The 21,260-nt window shown below is 37.7% G+C and overlaps 1 protein-coding gene across 4 annotated transcripts in view; it reads right to left on the bottom strand.

The window, feature by feature from the left end:
• The window catches only part of cadm2a (cell adhesion molecule 2a), a 309,827-nt gene that overhangs the window by 81,893 nt on the left and 206,674 nt on the right, over window positions 1–21,260 (bottom strand). The window lies entirely within an intron of this gene.

Below are 21,260 nucleotides of genomic sequence, written 5' to 3'. Positions count from 1 at the left end.
TTTGAATACTGATAAGCACTGTGCATTTCTACCTCTTAAACCACAATAAAAAGAAGAGATGTGGCCCACATCTGGCTTATTTGGCTTTGAAAATAAAATAAATAAATAAATAATTAAAGCCTTAAGACCCTAATTACAAAGCAAACGCTTAGGGAGGCCGGTCAGTGATTATGGTGTGCTAAATTGGACCCAATCGTTGAACACACAGGGGGGGTTTAGCCAGAAGTATTGAAACCTTAGCTACAGTGAAAAGGACCAATTAAAAAGCTGTTCTCAGTGGACTCATGCTGATGCTGATGTGTTTTAATGCCTGCATCCAAAGAGTGAAAATCTGCCGGCGAGCCGAAATATACATTTCTTCCATGACCTTAATCCATATTTGTTTTCAGCACCATGTTGTAACTGGCTGTCAATAGTTAACCACCAGTTGTCAGGACCCTGGACAGCTCATAGAGTAGCCTGGGTCTTTGTACTCTGGTACGTGACTGCATCTGTGAATGTGAGAAAGGCTGGGGGACAAGTGAAAAGCAATAACCATAAATCTATCCCTGGTACCATCCCCAGAGGAACAATTTTAAAACCTGTGTGAAGGCAGGTTTTTAGAGGAAAAAAGCCTAACTGATGCCCTCATCTGCACACAAAAAGGAAAACTGGCTAGAGGAAGAAAAAAAGCTTCCAAAAAGGCAGGTTTTAACTGATAATGAATTTCCCTGTGAGTATCAATCAGTATCATCTGTAATTTATTGCACAGGTGAGATAAACTAACCCTCAAACTGTGTTTGCCTTCTGGGTTAGCAGGTGAGGCAAACCCTATCATAGAAGAAGCTGTGGGGAGCACAAGCCAGGAGGAGAGACGATGAGGTGAAGGAAAGGAGAGAGAGAGAGGTAAGTCAAGGAGCATGGGTCATTTCCAGTGTTGATTAAGGCCTCCCGAGGTTAATCATGCGTGTGAGAGATAGAGAGAGAAGAAGAGGAAAATGGATGAAAAATGGATCTTACCTATGGGAGGCTATGAATATGTTTTATTCATGGAAGTTTTGTATGAAGCGTGATCTGTCAATGATTTAGAATACTTCTGCCTTCACCTTTTTTATTACTTCTCTCTAAATCACTTACTTTTTTTCAATTTCTCACTCATGCAATAGTGCAACATGTGACTGGGTATGACATATTTTTGCTTCTTTGTACTGGCCACAAAAGCAAATTAATAGTTATCCTGTGTACTAAATGTCAGCATTAAGTGGTATTTTGGACAATGTCATTTCACTGCAAAGGAATTGTCCTTGTACAACGCAATTAAAGCCAAGGACACTCTGGAAAAGGTGCTTTTTATTGCAATATAAACTCTTCACTAACATCTAAAATCATAAGACAGCGGCTTAAATAACCTATCATTAAATATATCAATATGTTGTCTGAATACATGTTGCCGATCATCTGTAACCCATTGTCAAGGCACATATCAACAATACTGCGAGACAATCCTGGAGCAAATTCTCTACTTCTCAATAGAGGAGTCAAAAATTATGTAGTCATCTTTACCTAGCCTCTTACGTATTTCCCACCATACTCTATTTTATAAGTAATTAGGCTGTTCCAAATATCAGTTTGTAATTTCTTTTTGCACGTAAGCACGTAACCACTCCCATAAAAAAGGGGGAATGACATGCCCAATTATAGAATATTATATCCAGGAGACCTTCGATGGCAGCTATAAAACTCAAATTCTAATTCCTCATTCAGGTTTTTTACCATGTCAGATAAATTCTGAAAATTTTCTTTCTACATCATGAGGAACTTTCTGGGCTCTCCATAAAGGTAAAACATGTAACGAATATAAAATCTGCTTTTTATTAACACATAAACATACAATTTGCGGGAATTAAATGGCACTGGAAATTAATGTGCATGTTTTCAGAAAAAAAAAGTTCAGTTTGAAATATATAACAAATACAAGAACTGAAACAATGACTTGCCTTGTTCTCATCACAGCACAACAGCAAACTCAGCCTCACAATCATACTATTCTACTACAAAATTCTCTGTCTGTCCTTTCGCTATTTAATTTCCACTGGTGTTTTCTTGCCATTTATTGATGGTTAGAAATGAGTCATCGGTGTCAGATTTAAAAGTAAAAGGTACCGAGGTTTTCATTTTCAGGGCCGAAATGCCACGGGTTAGACTGGTATTACTATATGGAAAATCTAAGTAAAATGTCCTGTGCTAAATTCACATAACTGTGTTCGATTCTTAGTTTAACCAAGAACATTTAAGACCTAACTCTAAAACGATTACTTTGAATTTGTGGTCAAGCATGTAAAATGGGGTGGCCTTTATTTGTAATTGAAAGTTAAGTTAATCCATTACTGTCTATATTCTTTATATCTTTCAAATACATATGGAAAACATATGCTACCTCTTCTGTGTGGAGGTTTTGAGGCAAGTTGACCAAAACCATCTACGAATTGAAGAAGCTCAAGAAAACCACTACTGGTACTCATGTGACCTTTTCCCTGCCTGTCATTTAATCTCCTTATGCGGATGTTGTTTTCTGCTACAGTTGCAAACAGTTTATGTTACAGATTAGGCATGCACAGAGATATTTGCAGTGACAAGATGCTTTTATGCTTCTCAGCTTTCACACTGTGTCAGTCACGGAACATGTTGGATTTGGATATGTTGGAAGCCTTTTGGAAATTTCACAGCTAAAGTAAGGATCTACATTTTATAAGGAAATACACACAGAGTTCACATGTTCTAATTCTCACCATGGTAATTGCTAATAGAAGATAGCAAAAATTAATAGACACTCCATAATCTTTATTGTCTCTGTTAACAAAACCTTGGCTCTAAATATAAATAAAATGTTCGCAGGAGGCAGGAGAGCTGGAATAAAACATTGTAAACTACGAAGTAGAAATCAGACCTGAATGAAATAAGTAGCGACAAGTGAAACTAAGACCAGTTTCTGGTTGCTAAAATATTTTTTTCAAGCTTTTGACAAAGTTTCACTTTGTAATTAGTTACAAATTAGAACAAATTGCTTTACTAAATCATCTTTCAATCCCTCTACCTACATAATACCCAACTGTTGCCCCCAGTGTAAAAAAAAACAACATTTTCATCAATCTACAGTTTGTTCATAAAAACCTCAGCAGTGAAGGGCTTAAAGTCTAAAGCTTGAACAAAAATTACTATAAAACATTTAAAATATGAAATTTCTGAACAAATTTAGAATATAGCAAAATAGATTTTAGCTCTGTATAAGTAGTCAACTGCTGGTTGTTGTCTGTCTCTTTTGTTCCTTTACCAAGTACAAAAGTAAAGACATTCTCAGGTTTAGGTCTGTTTCTATCTGCTGCTACACATCCAGAGGGACTGAAGGGGCCAAAGGGGCCACAATGATGGTTATATTAGAGCTGCACAGTGTTCAGTGCGCCTAATTGGCCAGTGGAATAGGTTCTTCCATTTTCCCTTATGGCCACCCAGACCTGATTTAAATGTATCTCCTGAGGGAAGAAGGGAGCTGTTCTCTCCTGATTTCCATGTCTAAATTTAGGTTTTCCTCTCTTTTCAACTCCACTCTTTCTCCTACTTTAAGTTTCCTGCCTTGACTTTTCCAGTTCATATCCATTCCACTCAGTTCCCCTCTCTCTCATTCCCCTCTCTTGCTGTCACGTTCCCTCCTCCGGTTGATCCCTGAAGGGTGGCATTTCCACTTTCTTTGTCGCTCATTTTCATATTCTCTCTGTCTCTTGGTGCTCCCCTGTCTTTCAAGTTTATCTTGATCCTACCTCCTTTATTTTGCTGAATTGGGTTCTATCTCACGCCAAAAGAGGGGTCAGTTTAATTGCCCTCCACCTTGACTGACAAGCCGAGGCTAAGCCGGGTCAACAACGCTCTCATCTGCATGCCATTAGAAAGTAATGATATCATAAATTAGCTTTGCTTTATTTAGATGAGTTGAATGAAATTCAAAATGGTGCAAGGCTTCAACACTTTGGTTCGAGCTACAAGCATACACATTGTTTAGTGGAGATATACAGAGAATGGATTTGTGCACAGTCAGACAAGGGCTACATTTTGGCAGAGCAAACAACTGAACAAATAATAGTGATATGAATGCAAGATTTATCCTGGATGTACCTTGTCAACTTCCTCTCATGACCTTTCAGGCAAGAGCAGCTGCTTCTACTAACCTTTCTTATTTAGGCATTCAAGACGCAGAGAACAGAGAGCAATGCACACAGACAGACGGACAGCCTGCAGCTACTGACCTTTATACCAGGACCGGAGCTCAACTGAGCTGCAGAGCTGTGATGTATGGCTGGGAATACCAGATTACAGAATGGATAGAGGCAGACCGAAGATTTGATTAGCTGAGTCACCTTTTAGGATGGCCAAGCATGACTGATGATTGCAGACTTGGGATCACATCACTGCAAATTGAAATTTAAGGGATAATTCTGGTTTACTACAGCAAGACTAGAGATTCAGGTGTCTACATGTTTCGAAAATATCCACCCAAGCAATTCTACAGAGGGGATAATGTGGTGATTTATCATCAAAGCAGAGCTCAGATAAAGATAACAGTGAAATAAAAAGAATACTATGTTTGTACAGTTATAGACTTTTTTTTCTTTTTTACTCTGAGAAGTTCTTCAGTGAGTCTTTGATTGTCTTATGAGACAAAGATGACCATTATACAAACCTGGCCAAAAATGGTCTCAGATAAGAACGTTGACTGTATTTATTATTATTATTATTATTATTATTATTATTATTATTACTACTACTATTATTATCATCATCATCATCATCATTTGGTAAATACTGTGGCTTTAAATGGTAAATAGGGAGACAATATGCAGTTCTACAATGTTAGTCCATATAATTTCTGTAAATCTGGAGTACATTTAGAAGAAAAGCTGTTTAAGGTTTTGAGAGGGATCAATAAGGTTTTAAAATCAGTATGCTATCAGATTAAAATATGGAAAACCGTGTATTTAAACTTCACTGATGCATTTTCCTGTGTAGAATTTCTGATAAAAGCTAACATGTAAACATGTATGTTATCATGTAGCATATATCTAATTATGGACCCTTCATGGTGAAACTGCAGCCATCGGTTACTAAATATATACAGTTTAGTTTTAGGCAGGTATAAAAACTTACTATACAGAATACTTATGAAATAAAATATGAATAATATAAATACTGATTATTTTTCATCAATTTACAAAATGGAAAGTGAGTGGACAAGAGAAGATACTACTCATATCAATAGTTTGTGTTACCTCCCTTTATCTTCAAACCAGCATCAATTCATATAAGTACAATTGCAAAATATCAGGGACATTGTTGGAATGTAGTCAGTCTATGAGCAACCAATTGTACGGGTGATAATGCTCGTCAATTTCACATTTAGAGTTTGAAAAACAGTCAATAGCTGAAACAAACATCTGTAGAGGAAGCTTAAAACTGGGTGCAGAACAGCCAAACTCTGCTACTGAGGTGACTGTTTCAAGTCTCAGGTCATACGCTAAGAGTGCAAGACTGAGCACAGCAACACGACACAAGGTAGTTCAGCAAGATCTATCCAAGTGAAATATTTCAAAATGGACTGGTGTTTCAAGATTTCCTCTTCAAGCTCTATTGAAGAAGCACAAATAAACGGGCCCTGCTGAGGATTGTAGGAAACTTAGCTCAGCTGATAAAAACATATTATGCTTTACTTCCCTTAGAAATGGCAGGTGTCATTAGCTCATAAATTGCAGCAATCTGTAGGACCCAGGTACACATATCTAGTGTCTGGAGAAGTATGGCCAGAATTGATTGTCATGGAAGAGTTGCAGCCACAAAACAAAAACCTCCTACATAGAAGCAAGGCCAAGAACCTCAACTATGCATGAAAACATAGGAATTGGGGTACAGAAAAATGGCAGCAGGTGCTCTGGACCAATGAGTCAAAATCTGAAATATTTGGGTGTGGCAGTTTGTTAGTGGAAGTCCTTGAAAGTGGTTTAATAAAGAGTGTCTGCAGGCAACAGTGAAGCCAGCCCCATACCTGCCTCTTTGCAGGTATGGGACAGCACTGCAGCAAATGGAGTTTGAGCTATAGCCAGGATCAGTGGCACCCTCAATGCTAGGAAACACAACCAGGCATTATTTAAACCACAAGGAGGTGTATAATTGGCATCAAATTTATACTATTTAAAGATATCAACCCAAATATATAACCATGGTAATTAGGAACTACAGTGCGAACGAACAAGAAGTCCTGGAAGTCATGGCACGGCCCCCCACAGAGCTCTGATCTCAACATCCTTACTTCAGTTCATTCACCGTATTTTGTTAACTGATGAAAATAAACAATTAACACGTCCACTTAGTTTAAAGCATTTTCAAATAATAAATAATTTTTGATAACCCAGGCTGTGAAAAAATATACTAGCACAATAAAATCATAAGCATAGTTCCCATCAACAGCTTTCTTTAGAGATATGCCCATCAAGATTTTTTATTCCCGATACTGATAAAGATCATTTAGGTACTTGCACACAAAGATTTACTAAAATACTTGTGCTTTTAATTGTTCATCAGTAGAAGGCCTGTTGCCCTACGGTTTGAATGTTTGGTCCTGAGGATGTGAAGAAGGCTTTTGTTGTGTTGTAAGAAGTCCCTTGAGGTAGGAGCATTATCATGAATGCACTAGTGAGTAAGGCAACATCTTGTATTGTATTGTGATTGGGGCAGGGAGCCAGAGAAGGGATCGTAAAACTGTGTTGATATGATCAGGTTTTTCTGCAGTTTTTGTTAGTAGAATTGCCGTACTATTCTAAATGGACTGGAGTTTCTGGAGATTTCCATTAGAAATTCCAGGAAGGAGTGAGTTGCAGTAGTCCAGCCTGGAAAAGATGAAGTTATAGGCAAGTTATTCAGTATCTGGTACGGCGAGAGACTACTCGAACTTGCAATATGTTTGAGGTGAAAGAGTCCAAGGAGGGATGGGATTCAAAACAAACGCCAAGGTTGTTGACAATGGCAGAGTAAATAAATGGCGCTGACACAAAGAGCCAACCAAGATAACATCATTGTTTAGAGCGGTTGAGTTAAAGAAAGGTTGGATTCATCCATGCCTTTTCCTACTCCCGAGAGAGAGGGAGTTTGGTGATTGATTTTGGAGTGGATGGGGAAACAGAAGATAAATAACGGTCTATTTTTTTATCTGAAGCCGTATATCATCAGTACGGCAGTGAAAAGAGATTCCATTGCAACTGATTTCTTGAAAAATGTAAAGCATCTACAGTGTGAAGAGGTTGGGACAAGGACTGACCCTTAAGGAACTATGCAAGGCATGGTATAGATCTTTGATTTAGCTTCTCCGATGAAAACATGCAGTAGTCAGAAATACATGTGGCAATTTAGAGAACCTTCTATATGATCAGATCATACACTAAGGGTTTACTGAGAAAGGCACGGTTCATAATACCCAGGTCTAGTGTATGCTTTCTGGTGAGTGTGGATCAACATGTTGCCTAAGTTTGAAGCAGTGAGATGATAGAGGAATTATGTTGCAAAGCTGCAGGAAGGTAAATCAACAAGGACGTTAAGTTCTCTAAATAACAATGTTAGCTAATGTAGAACAAATATATAGCTGGGAAGCTTGGTAAATCTAAGAATGAAATGTGGATTCAGTTTAGGTGGCCAGTAGATGGGAAGTAATGTCATTGAGAATGGGGGCTTGGATTTAAAAGCCAATATTTCAGAAGGCAACAGATCAGGAGAAGGTAAAAGTGGTGGACAAACCAGCACCCCAACCAGTGCTGCAGACAGACTGGAGATATATGTAAGAGAAGACAGGTTTGTGCCAGGTTTAAATAAGGCACATTAAATTGTATCCTTTGTCCAGATTACGGTCTTGATTAAAGCAGGTCTTATTTGTGAGGAATCATGTGTTCAGCAGTTCCATCATGACTGGTCTTGAAGGCATCAATCATAGGAATCACAGCAGTAAGTTGTAATCTATTTCTTCTATTTCACCAATACAGAGACGCTGCAGGATTTATGTGGTACCAAGTTGGCAGTATGTTGAGGGTTTGATGATGTAGATAGAAGATAAGGAGTGGAATCAACAGATCGTAAGAGAACTAACTTTCTGGAGGAGCTTCGTTGTATGTGTGAGGGGCAGCAATAAAGTCTAAGTTGTCCAATGGTTGACAAACAGCTAGGGATATGGACATTTTTGAGCTCCAGCAGCTTGGTGATCGCATATTTTAGAATGATGCCAGTGGCTGGTAGGTTGATAGCTAGCAATTAGTGTTTGCTGTTTGACTAAAGGCATTGGAATTTGGCTACAGGGAAAGCAACATGGATAAAAACTGTGTTGAAAACAGATAGTAGTCCATTGTGAAATACTCATGTTAGATGCTGATGGTATCTCTGGGAACAAACATTTAGCAGAGCAGCAACAGCTACAATTTTTTATATTTTGCTATTTTGCTTATATAATTTTTTTTGTCTTGTTTTACTTGCCTATTCCTGGACCTTTTTAAAGCTCTATGTGCTTCTCTTTGAATAACTTTGCTATCCAAAGATCAAAATATTAACTGCAACCTACAAGGTTTATTTTAAAGTAAGATCATTCAGTGTATTATTCAAATTAATTTCTACATTAGAAAAAAAGTAATGCAAGAGAAGAATAAAATTTAATACAATTTCAAAGGTTTTACAAAGAAACACTATTGCTTTTATAATAATACATTGCAAAATAGACCAATTCAAACCATGCATCAAAGCACTTCAAGCCTTAGCCCCCGTCTTACAGCAGCATCTCAGATGTTCTGTCATGTGGAACCTGACTTCAAGTGGCTCTCTGTTAAAGATGCATCTTAGTAAGAGGACCATGAATGAGATGCGGAGGATTACATAGAACATGACAGCTTTGCCATGAACAGTTAGTGTCTATAAGGTTACACAGGTGGCTACCCAGCTGGGTCCCTGCAAGGTTTTCAGACTGACTGATTTGCGGCGCGTCAGCCGGCGAGGCTGGCCTCGTGATTGGAGAGACAGTACAAGGTCAAGAGTTTGATCATCTCAAGAGCTGGTGTGAATTCATCAACCAGGCATGTATCCTGTCACAGAGTCCTTGAGAGAGAGAGAGAGAGAGAGAAAAACAACTCTGCAGCCTCCTCGCAGATCAACGTCTCCAAAACATCAACTAAATACTAAAAGTTATTAAATGTATATCTAAAAATAAAAAAACAAGAAATGAATCATTTCCCAGAATGTTATCTTATTCTTTTTCAACATCTCAACACAAAATGTTGTTGGTTAGTTCCTGGAACAGAAGTTGACATCAGACAAGGGCATCATCTCTCCCTGCCCCGACTCTCTCGTCCTCCCACTGTGACAATTTTCACACAAACACCCTCTTTTTTTTTTGTCAGGGACATGATGTGTGCACAGCGTTGTTTTTGCTATGACCTTTTTCATTAGAAAATTATGTCAGATGTTCCAGTGAGAAAAAAGGTAATCATCAATGTGAGGGAAAAATTTCTGTTTTAAAAAAAATAAAAAAACACGTTTAACCGAGTATGAAATCTATCTTTTCATATTTTGTGAGGCAATTAAATGATGATATTTGAAGGGATTGTACTATCTCTTTTAGGCAAAGCAAGGTGAGTGTATTTGTATAGCACATTTCAGTAACAGGACTGTACATGAAAAGAACATAAGAAATAAAAAAATAAGAGAAAAGTACACTGTAGCAGTATAATAAAAGTAGGTAATGAACTACAAATTTAAGCTAATGACATTTCAGTTAAAGGTTTAAATAGAACATTCAAAGGCAATTCTTAACAAATGGGCTTTTGACCTAAATTTAAAGGAACTTAGGGTTTCAGCACTTTTACAGTCTTCTGGGAGTTTGTTCCAGATAACTGAGGCATAAGAACTGAATTCTGCTTCTCTGTGTTTGGTTCTGGTTCCAAGTATACAGAGTAGGCTTGGACCATAACATCAACTTGGCCTATTCTAGGCAGTCCATACACTGACAACAAATATGTAATATATTTTGGTGCTAAGCCATTCAGTTATTTATAAGGTAATATAATAATTTTAAAGACTATTTTCTGAGAGACAGGGAGGAAGTGCAGGGACTCCATAACTGGGCTGACGTGCTCTACTTTCTTAGTTAGGGTGAGAACGCGGGCGGCAGCATTCTGGATCAACTGCAGCTGTCTGATTGACCTTTTAGGGAGTCCGTTAAAGACACTGTTGCAGTAATCAGTTCAACAAAAGATAAACACATGGATGGGTTTTTCAAGATCCTGCTGAGACATTAGTCCATTAATTCTGGAAATGTTCTTCGGGTGACAGAAGGCCAACTTGGTAATTGCCTTTATGTGCCTCTGAAGGGGGCCTCATTTATAAAGCTTGCGTGTGCACCAAATGGGGTCTGAAGCTTGGTTATGTGACTTTACATGCAAAAGTTGGGATCTATAAAAAAAAAAAATCTTTGATGGGAGAATGTGCGGTCCTCACGGCAATTCTGACCCAGGCGTACACTCATTGTGGAGACGATGAAAATTGGCAACGCAGTGGTGAATTGCAGCCAAACTGCATCATGACTTCACTCCATATCAGACTTTTAACATAGACTGACTTCATCATAAGGATTCAAAACTGCAGTGTTATTCATGGTTGCATTGGTGACACATAACTATACAAAAAGGACCTTTCAATAAAATAAAAAAAATCCCAAAAGCCATCTTAAATCCTAAATAAAAGTCCACACCACATTTTATCGGGGTTTTCAACCATCACATTTCTGTCCTCGATTATCACCAAGGTGACATGTTCCACAGATTAACATTTTATTGTGACAAGGTGTGCAGCAATTCCTCTGAGGCTGTCGATCTGAATGCATAGCTTCAGAGGAATATGGCTATCTTCTGACATTTACGACAGCAGTCAGGTTTAATTTTTAACGGGTTCTTTAAATGTGGGCAACATCTATGGTTTTACCTTTAATTTACAAATTTAATAAATGCCTCTCTGAAAAATGTTCCCAAAGTTTCTTTGCTTTTTTTTTATGCCACGTCACCATAATATAAAAAAAAAAAAACAATCAGCTGTCCCAGTTTAATACACATTAACATTCATGAGGTGCTTTGCATCGACCATTAATGGTTGACTCTGGGCGTGTAGAGGGCAAAACATGAGGCGGAACCTGGTACGCAAACATTCAGGTGCAGCTGTGATCTATAAAGGAAAACTGGGTGCTGGTGTACGTGCACATGGTTTTATAAATCATATATATATATATTTTTTTGCCGTACACCATTTTCTTTGTGTATGTACACTTTTAGTATGGATTCTAGACAATGTTTTATAAATGAGACCCCTGGTCACTGAGATTTCAGGCCCCATCTGTGGTTTCTAGCTGAAGTAACTGAGGCTGTGGGCTTTAGTAATGGAGCCCAATCTTCATTACAAGTTAATTTAAAGTTGATGTTAAAGTTGTCACAAAGTTCATCTTGCCAAGTGTTTTTGGCATATTTAAAATCATGTTTTAAGTAGCATAAATAAGGAGAGACAAAACTGATTTTTTTGAAATATCAAATCTTGTCACATATATGAATTATATTTGTATAGTCCGTGTGTATTGGAATGAATGGCATAAAATATACAGTGTCACTGTATCCCAAAAGAATACTCTAGTTTGTTTCATACTTATACCAGTGTTACAATATTGTCTATCCATCCATCCATTTTCCTACATGCTTTATCCCAGTTGGGGTCGCGAGGTGTGCTGGTGCCTATCTCCAGCTACAATATTGTCTATCATCAATTCAATACAATGGCAATGTAGAGCATAATAAAACTGTGGCTCAAATGTTGCACAAAATGACCCAATAAAACATCAGTAAATCTTGTAGCATGCTATGCAGATGCTTTACTTCCTTTTAGGCTGGTGATGATTGAAATTGAAAGTCACTTGCTGCCTGATTAATTTGGCTTGCAATTATTTGACCCATTGGGAGAACTCATGGAGGATTAAAATGTGATTCCCAGATAATCTGTTGATCTTTTATTATCAAAAAAAAAAGGAAAAATAAAAAGCTGTGACTCTGGAAACGATGTTGTGGAAAAGCAAACATGAAGGGTACTGTCAGCTCCAACCCACATACCGCCAGTTCACGAGAACTTTTTACAGCAGGGCACATTGCACATGGGTCTTCAAACACATTACATGACTTTTCAAACACAATCTTGGACAGAGTTTAGTGATCTATTGCCGTTTTATGATTGCCCATGTGTGGTTCGATCATTATTAACTGAAATAAGCAGAAATCAAGTCCAACCCCTTTGCCAGAAACCCTACAAATTCAGCATGGACAGATGAGTAATTCCCACACAGCGTGTCTGCATATCATGATATCAGATTATGACGTGTTATTATCAGTTCATTGCTACAACAAATGAGTAGCACTTGCATATAATTCAAAGCGGCACCACCTCTAGGTGATTTATTTTGCATCTTTTACTTGCAAAGCTACGTATCCCAAAACTGTCTGTGGCAGCCTTTGTTTAGATTGAGATCTAGCTGCTTATGCTCCTCCTACCCGCCCACCCCACCCCATCCCACCCCTACCAATGAGACCTTTTGTATTCATCTTTGCTGTAATTTCTTCATATGTACAGTCAAGCATGATGGTGACAAACACTTTTTTTAAGTTTTAGGTGGTCAATGGATTTTTCATGGGGTCTGGTTTGGTTTTCCTTAATAAATAAAATCATTTTAAAAAATACACTTTTGTATAGAAATGGGTCACTTGTATCTGATATTAAAATCTATTTGATGATCTTAAACATGCTAATGTGACAAGAAAAAGCAAAAACAGTAACTAGAAAACTGGCATGGAATCACCCATACGGTGTATGAAAAGAGAGTGTAAGGAGAGCTAAAGGAATCCAGATTCTTCTCTATTTTTCTCCCACCCTCTTCCAACTGCATATTATTTCTCTGTGTATGAGTGGGTATGAACAGTTGTGTTTGTGTGCTAGCGCACATTTCCAAACCAAATCTGCTCTTTTAACAGTGATAAGATTCCCACAGTGAGCAAATTGAATGCAACCCCTGCCGAGGGCGGAGCTAGTTTTATATCGCGTGCTGGTGAACAACTGCCTCAGGACAGTCCTATCTGATCTGGAGATATGAAAAATAATTATCCATCACCTGAGAGGCTGGCTATGGCAGCAGCGTTGTCATTTACATACAGTAATTAGACCAGGCAGCTGTTGGTGCCAACATCACAAACCTGATGTCCAAGTCAGCCTTTGGAATCAGGTAAGCAAAATATTACCTAGCTTTCATGCTGTTAGCAGTGTTTTTAATAAGGCTGCTTGTTGAGAATTAACAGCTGAACGTGGCTTTTTTCATTTTGGCAAGGCTTATTTATTTGATTTTGAAATCGTTTTCTTTTTTTTTTCCGCAGCATCTGTAGGTGTTAAGGTAATAAACACTCAGTGAGACTATATCCAGGTATGGTAACTTCAAGAACCACACAACAATTTCTCTCTTTCTTTGCAAAGAAAACTCCTACCTTTCCTAACTTTTACACAAGGATCTTTCCTTGACCCATTCTATATATCAGGTTTTATTAAAGCCCACAAACTAATTTCAATTTGGTGACCAGGCACACTCCTTGATACATGTAATTTGCCCAGTATTCTTGCCCTTGATTCAGCCACATTTATATAAAGGCCAGAGATATAAAGCTCCATCACTTCTCTGCGTGTTAGCTGCTCGAGTTCAAGCTTTCCGAGTCTAAAATGGCTAGGGATCTCACTATCCTTTCAAAGCCAAGGTCAGACATCTCGGTTTTATTACAGAGGTAAACCTGGCCTTCATAAATACTTCATACAGGGCTTTCTGAAGAAAAAAAGTGAGCAGAAGAAACTAAAAGAAAAGACAAGTTAGGTGAAGATAGTAGTAGATTTGGAGGCAAATGAAATCAAGACAGGAAAAAAAGGGGAAGAATGAATAATGTCAATTGCAGGAAAACCTGTTAGCCACTTGAAAGCAGGTATAGATAAAATCAAACTCAAAGATTTTGAGACATGCATATAATTAACATCAAATGAGCAGATGTGTCTATACTATGGTACTTTGAGTCAACTGGTTTTTACCACATACCCTAGTGGGTATATTGTTTGCAGGTGTGGGCACGTGAGAACTAAGCTAATTAGAATTGAAACATAAGACTAAGAAAACACTAAACTTAGGCAAGTACGGTGCCTTCCAAATGTGTGCATAGCCTTTTAACTCTTCTCCATTTCTGTCACTTTACAACCACAACCTTTATTGGACATTATTGAGTTGTTATGTGACTGACCAATATAAAACAGTGCATAACAGAGAAGTGGAGGAATACCAGTGTAATACGTTTATGGTTGCAATTAGATATAATGCAAGAAAGTTTAAGGTGTGTGTATATATATATATATATATATATATATATATATATATATATATATATATATATATATACGTGTGTGTGTGTGTGCAGTGTAGATTCAGTACACTGCCTGAAATATTTCTTTTTGTGACTTGTTTAAAAATAAAGCCACATAATCTTCGCAGGCATTCACTTTCTTGCTGGCTCCGTAGGTGGTATAAATTAAATGTCACAAAAGCATAAGGTCAGGGAAATCTATGCTTATTGTGACTTTTTTCTTACATCGGACTAGAGGGAAATGTATAAATCTAGGTTTTATGAACACTATGTATTACTTTGAATTGCATGAAGGGACTCATTTTTAAAGCTTTCATTTGGAATGAGTGCTTGATGATCGCAGGGGAAGGGTTATCTTCATAAGGGAAATCAGACTAATCACCGCTGCCACCACAAACTCCCCACATCAACATGGTACTTTGTGATTTTCGAATGTGTCGTGATGTGTTGACACATCCTGTTCATTTGAGAGTGATCTGGGGAAATGCTCTTTGCCCCAGGGGGGAGTCTGCTGCAAGATTCAGTGGGCAGAAAATGCTAGTTTTAAAAACAGCTTTTATCATTTGCCTGACGTCAAACTGACTTCACCACAGTTCCTTTCTACAGCAACTCTAAGACAGGCTCACGACGTCAGGGTTGACAATGTAGCTATCCTGTCAAAGCTATGCTTAGATTAGTCTAATGAAGGATGAATACATCTGAATAAATAATTTGAGAAACCTCCCGTAACTTGGCGAGGCTCGCAAGAAATAGGAGTGTTGATTGTGCATTTGGAATGGAAACAGAATCCTTTATCATACATTTTTTGAAGAGTGTTGTCAAAAAACTATTCTGCATGCATAAATATGCAAATACTGATAAGGTCATTGGATTGCTGTAGAACTTTAAAAAGAAAGGAGTAAACAAACCAATTTGTTTGCCTGGAACAGCTGGATGTAAAAAATAACTCCTGCTTTTTCATTATGTAAAACACAATCAATCATATACAGATTCTATCCCTACTTTTTTGAGTAGATTAATAAAAGGATAAATGCTTAATCCAATCAACATGGTGAGTTAATTGATAGTTCTCTATAGTTAACGTTTTACAAAACACCACCTTCCAATCATTCCAAATTACTCTAAACAAAGATGTTGCAAGTAGGGCTTGTTCAGAATATTTAAAAAAAAAAATCTTAACTGTTCAATCACATTCAGACATTTATAGACATCTCTATGTATTTTTTTATCATTCATTTTCAACTATTTAGATGGAAGACAATGTATTTTCTATATTTGTTGCTCTTTTTCCAACCTCTAAAATGTCAAACCGTCTCGGCAAATGGCGACTATTAGAAATGTTACTTTATGGGTCATAAATTTCAAATATCACAGTTTGAAATTATTTTATGTTTTAAATCTTTCAGATAAACACAACATTTACAAATACAGTTTTAAAGCTTTGCAGACAAATAAAAATGTTTTGTTAAATAGCTTATACATTGTCTAAACATGTGTTAGTTTAACATAAACCGTCTTTACGCTTGTTAAAATTGACATATGTAGCTGTAAGCTTTTTTTTTTAACAGTAACAAAAGTCCAGGGGTTCAACCATTATGTCAGAAGTTTTCAGTCTAACAAAGAACAGAGACCAAGTTAGAGGTGTTAATGGCCCTATTAACCAAGTCGGAGGAGGATGAGGAAATAGCAAAGGTTACCGAAGCTCTCACAACTGGCCAGAAATAAGATAACATTGGCAGTCAAAATGCACAATCTTCCAAGAACATTTCGGACATAACCTTTAATCTATCTGTCCATCTATCTCTGTTTGTTATTTTCCTGGATAACACAAACGTGGATTCTCTCTGTATGTATGAATCTTTTTTTAAGTTGTATCTATGAAGGAACATAGATTTTAGAACTGCACTGGAACGGAAAAGAAAATGTATGGCTCATTCACAGATCAGCCCATAAAAAGCATATCATGCTACCCTTTTGCCAGGAACGTTACAGCAGTGTTAAAGGGAGTTCAGGACAGCCAGCATCTAAATTAGTTGCAGATAAAAACAATGGACGAACAAAAAAAAAAAAAACTGTTTCACATACAGTAAGATAGATTCTGAAAATCAAATAAAGCCATCTCTACACGTCACAGATTTTACACAAAAAAGTCTTGTTCTGAAAAATGAGCCCAAATGGATGTGTGGCTTAACCTTAGCCAGACAAAAAGCAGAGGAAGGAGGCAGTGATTTCATGATTGCTGCAATTTTCTATTCCTCACAAAGGTGTGCAGTGAGTGACTGGTGTCTATTCACCCACGGCCCAAAGGTTGCAGCTGAAAAATATCTAGAACATAACAACATAAGAAAAATGTTGAAAAATACGACAATAGAAGGACATTTTATCCAGCACTGAACACGCAAGACATCAATTCAGCTAATTTTGAAAGCATGGTATATTTCAATTAAACTCTCTTAGCTGATATCTATACATGAGAAAATAAGAAAAATAAAACAATTTGAAAAGTGAAATTTTCTTATTTTCTAATTTTCCAATTATTGTTCAGTTAGTTTGTACTTCATTCTAGCTCTTTATTAGGACTCCATGAACTGTGTACTTATCTTAGCTAGTTTATCCTATCCTGTAACTTTGCAAATGAGTAAATATTTCATAAATCATAGTACTTTGTACTCCGTTTAGAATAATTCCAGTCAAAATTATTCCAATGTATTGTAGATTTTATGCTTGCCTATTACTGAAGTGGTCCTAATAGCAAAACAAGCATGTATTCCCTTGTGTTTTCACAATTGGATGAAAATATCTGTTTAATTTAGAATTATCCAATTCTCTTTTAATATTTCAGATTTCAGAATCAAGGCGATTAAATGGAGTCCACGTTTCTTTTAAAACTGTGAAAAAGCTCTGGCACTCACCGAGTAATCTCCGAAGCACATGGTAATTTTAGCATCATTATTGGCTAACACTTAGCAAGTTGCAGTATTATCACACTGCTTAAAAAAGTAATAGTTTCATGTCACCAATTTGTTTTCATAATAGACAAATAGACACACTGTCCTTAATAGCCAACTCTGGCAACAAAACAGATCCGTTCAAGAATCGTTCTCAATCTTATTGAAAAACAAGAGTCTTAAACTTGCATACAGGTTGTTAAGCTAAACGCATTTACTTTTATGTCAAGGATTTCAGAATGATAGTTTATACTTCACCAGATGAAGTAAGGCTGACAGCAACTGGATAGCTTTTTGAGAGACAAACTACACTCACTTTAAAGTGAAATGGCATTTTAACATCGCGAGATCTCAAGCCTCAAGTGTTTTTCAGACCAACATCAAACTATGTAAATTCTTCCATCACAGAGGAAGCAGAACACATTGACTCATTGAAGTATTTGCATCAGTTTTAATTATGCAGTTTTCAATTTCGCCCCTCTGGGCCAAAAGTCCTGCATGTTTTTGACATTTCCTACTTCAAAACAACTGAATTAAATCAACAGAAAATCAACAGGCTTGAATTCATATCAAGGTGGCGGGTTTAGTCACATATGTAATATATGTTAAAATATGTGAAAAAGAGGACAGACAGTCCTCAACAGGATCAAAAATATGCTTTCAAAGACACCTGTTGAATATAGGTATACTCAGCACTTCCACATGATACGTAAGGGCGTTGCTGCATTGCTATCGTTTGTTCTGGTGCATGCATTTCCAAGACTTAGTTTAGTTGTGTGTCTGCATTAATAAAGCTGCTTTGCCTTTTATATATCGTATCCTATTCGTTTTTATTTTGGTAGGCTCTCTCCTTGCATATTATACCAGGTTTTACTGCTCTGCTTGCCTTGTCTTGTGATTGTCTCTATTGTTTTCACTGAGGATTCATTAGCCCCTGTGTGCATTTACGATCATGTGTTCTCTTCTTCGTCTGCTGTTCCATCCTTCTTCCCTCCATTTACCTTGCCAAGTTTGCTAAAGCTGTTGAACAAGCCATTATTTCCTTCTCTTGCCCTGCTTTCCTAAACTGTTTATATCTGAGGGTGACTGCTTGGATTTCTATTTATTGGTAATTTAAGTTATAAATATAAGTTATAATTTACATTATTCTGACTGATTCCAGAGTCCGGGTTCTTACCCATAGTTATAAAGTAACACTTGTCGCCATATGGGTTTGTTGTCACATTTAAAAAAATATATAAAAACTGGTCTTCATTCAGTAAAAATGTGAATGGAAACCAAAGCAGAAACTGATAATATCACAAAGGAATTCTAAGAAAAACTTATCAGGTTTTAACCACTGTAAAACACTGAATTCATTACTACAGAGAGGTACAACAGATTTGGGCTTTGTTGTAAATCTCTTGTATTCTATTAAGAGATTAGAAGAATCTCTGAGGAGTTATCCGATCTGGTAAGGGTAGCCTTTAAAGAGTTAAGGGACTCAAGAGTGAATAAGATATTACAGTGTAACACATGCAGCTGGATGTTGATGGCTTGACAGGGGGCTTGAATGAATTAAACATTCAGACACAGCAGGAAAATGAGAAGACTGTGTAGTCACGTGGCGAGAGGAAAATAGTATTCATGTTTTAAATACTATTGCTACTGATGAGGACACAGGGGAAGCGGGATAAAGAGAAAGTGTAATGTAGAGAGACAACAACATTTGGGAATAAGTAGTAAACCAAATTTTAGCAGGAATTGCTAACTTTTAAAAGGAAATGCTGAATTCAACCCCATGATATTCCAACCTGGATAGTAACACCAACTACAAAAATAAATCCTAAAGACCAAGAACTGAATAAAAACAGAAAGTGACGCATTTGTCAGGAAATATGTTTGTTAAACTGCTTCAGGCTTAAAAGCTTCATATTTTCTGGCTTTGCTCTCATATTTAAGCAGAACCTCAGCTACAATACCAGAAAACCATACATGCTGGTCTCACTAAAAAACATTAACATCTAGATGTAGGTCAATATACTTAAAATGATGCTCAAGGTTACTGGATCAGTGGTGCTGTTTCTGTCAATATGTAGTGAATAAAATACATTTTCAAAAGATTTCCATGTCAAGTTACAAACCCCATAACCTACTGTATCTGGATTTAATATTCGGTGTTGTGCTGGTTAAAACATCCCTGCTTTTTGACCCCCACCTTCTTCTTGCATTTAAGATATTGCATTTGATGGATAAGCAGAAAACCCAGACTTTTTATTTGTTTACACACCAATTGATTAAAATCTAATTTAATTTTAAAACCAAAATACTAAGCATTGGAAATGGTATCAATGTGATTATTAAAACTGGTTATCGTTTTATTCGTAATCAAGGACTGTACAAGAAATCATAACTTGATTAAAACGGGCACACCATGCAAATTCCACTTTTTCTCGCTGCAATTTTGTAGTCCAAGCTGAAGGATTCTGAAGCTACAAGTGGATAAGTGAAAAGGTTTGGTTGTTTGGGCTATTAACCCACACAACTCATTACACCGTCCCCCAGAATGCTACAAAAATGGCTGGAGGGGGTGGAGGGGAATACTCTACGACCTGGAGGGGGGCGAGGTGTGAACTGCCTCCTTTGCATTTGAAGAGACCCCACCAAAATTAGTTCTTCTAAGACGCACCTCAGAATAGGGGTCAAACAGGGGCTTGTGAAGCTACAATAATGAGGAATTGACATGTCGCCAACTGTAAGATTGCTTCGCCCACGCGGAAGTGTACCACTGGTCGCTCTGACCCCTGACAACAAAGCCATTGTTAATGGCAGTGAAGCTTACAGTGTTACCAAAGGCCTTTTTGCCTCTTCTATCAATGTTAAGGCAAAGAAGACAGAGAAAAACATTCCCAAATGAGTTGTAAATCATGAGTGAATTTATTTACAACTAAAGAAAACTCGCCGAATCCAAGTTTAAATACCAACTTATACCTAACTTAAAATATATATTAGTGAATTAAAATAGTTGCTGCAGACTGCAGTAGATGTTTCTTGCTGCACCAAGCTATCCATGGCAAACATTTACATTGAAATTCTTCATTAGGAGTGCAAATTTTACTTTACAGTTCCTATTAAATGCTTTGTGCAAAGTCAGAGTTTTGTTAACTGATCATAGCTGACACATACTCAAGTTTGGCAACCAGAACTTGCGATATACACTTATCCCAAACACATAAAACACTGAAGACCACCGGGAACATCCGGAGAAAACTGGAGACCACTGAGAACCTCTAACAGGAATCCAATAATGATTCCCGGAAGAAGCCTTGGACCTGTCATGCTGGGGTCCTCTGGGGCCAAGATAGGAGCCTTGACCACCAGAGCAAACTCAAAGACCTCGGGGTTCTGCAACACATCGGGGCTTGGGTGAGGAGGTGGCTGCAGCTTGAGGTGAGGAGGAGGCTCAGGCGCCATTAGGCATCTTGGAGCTGCCGTCGGTCCTATCATGCTTCTTGGAGCTGGCATCAGGCTGCTTTGAGCAGGAACCGACCAAGACAGCCAGCGAGGAGCGGTTCATCGAACGGGCTCTAGGACCTGCATACAGCGGGTAGCAGGTGTTGGTGGCTGACCCTCGCGGTGAGCATGCGGGAAGTCAGCCCTGGCCAGCAGGGTGTTTTTTTCCGCTTCAAAAGCTGCAACGCCGGGACCTTCTGCCCTGCTGTGGCAGAAAAGAGTTGTAACACCAGGGACTGGTACCTGGATGAGGGATGGCCAACCTTGAGCCCCAACACATTGATCGCCGCTCTTCCAC

The sequence above is a fragment of the Fundulus heteroclitus genome, chromosome 11 (genome assembly GCF_011125445.2).
Source record: "Fundulus heteroclitus isolate FHET01 chromosome 11, MU-UCD_Fhet_4.1, whole genome shotgun sequence".
NCBI classification, from domain to species: domain Eukaryota; kingdom Metazoa; phylum Chordata; class Actinopteri; order Cyprinodontiformes; family Fundulidae; genus Fundulus; species Fundulus heteroclitus.
Note: the sequence above shows the minus strand (reverse complement) of the source record. Positions and strands in the feature narration are given on the sequence as shown.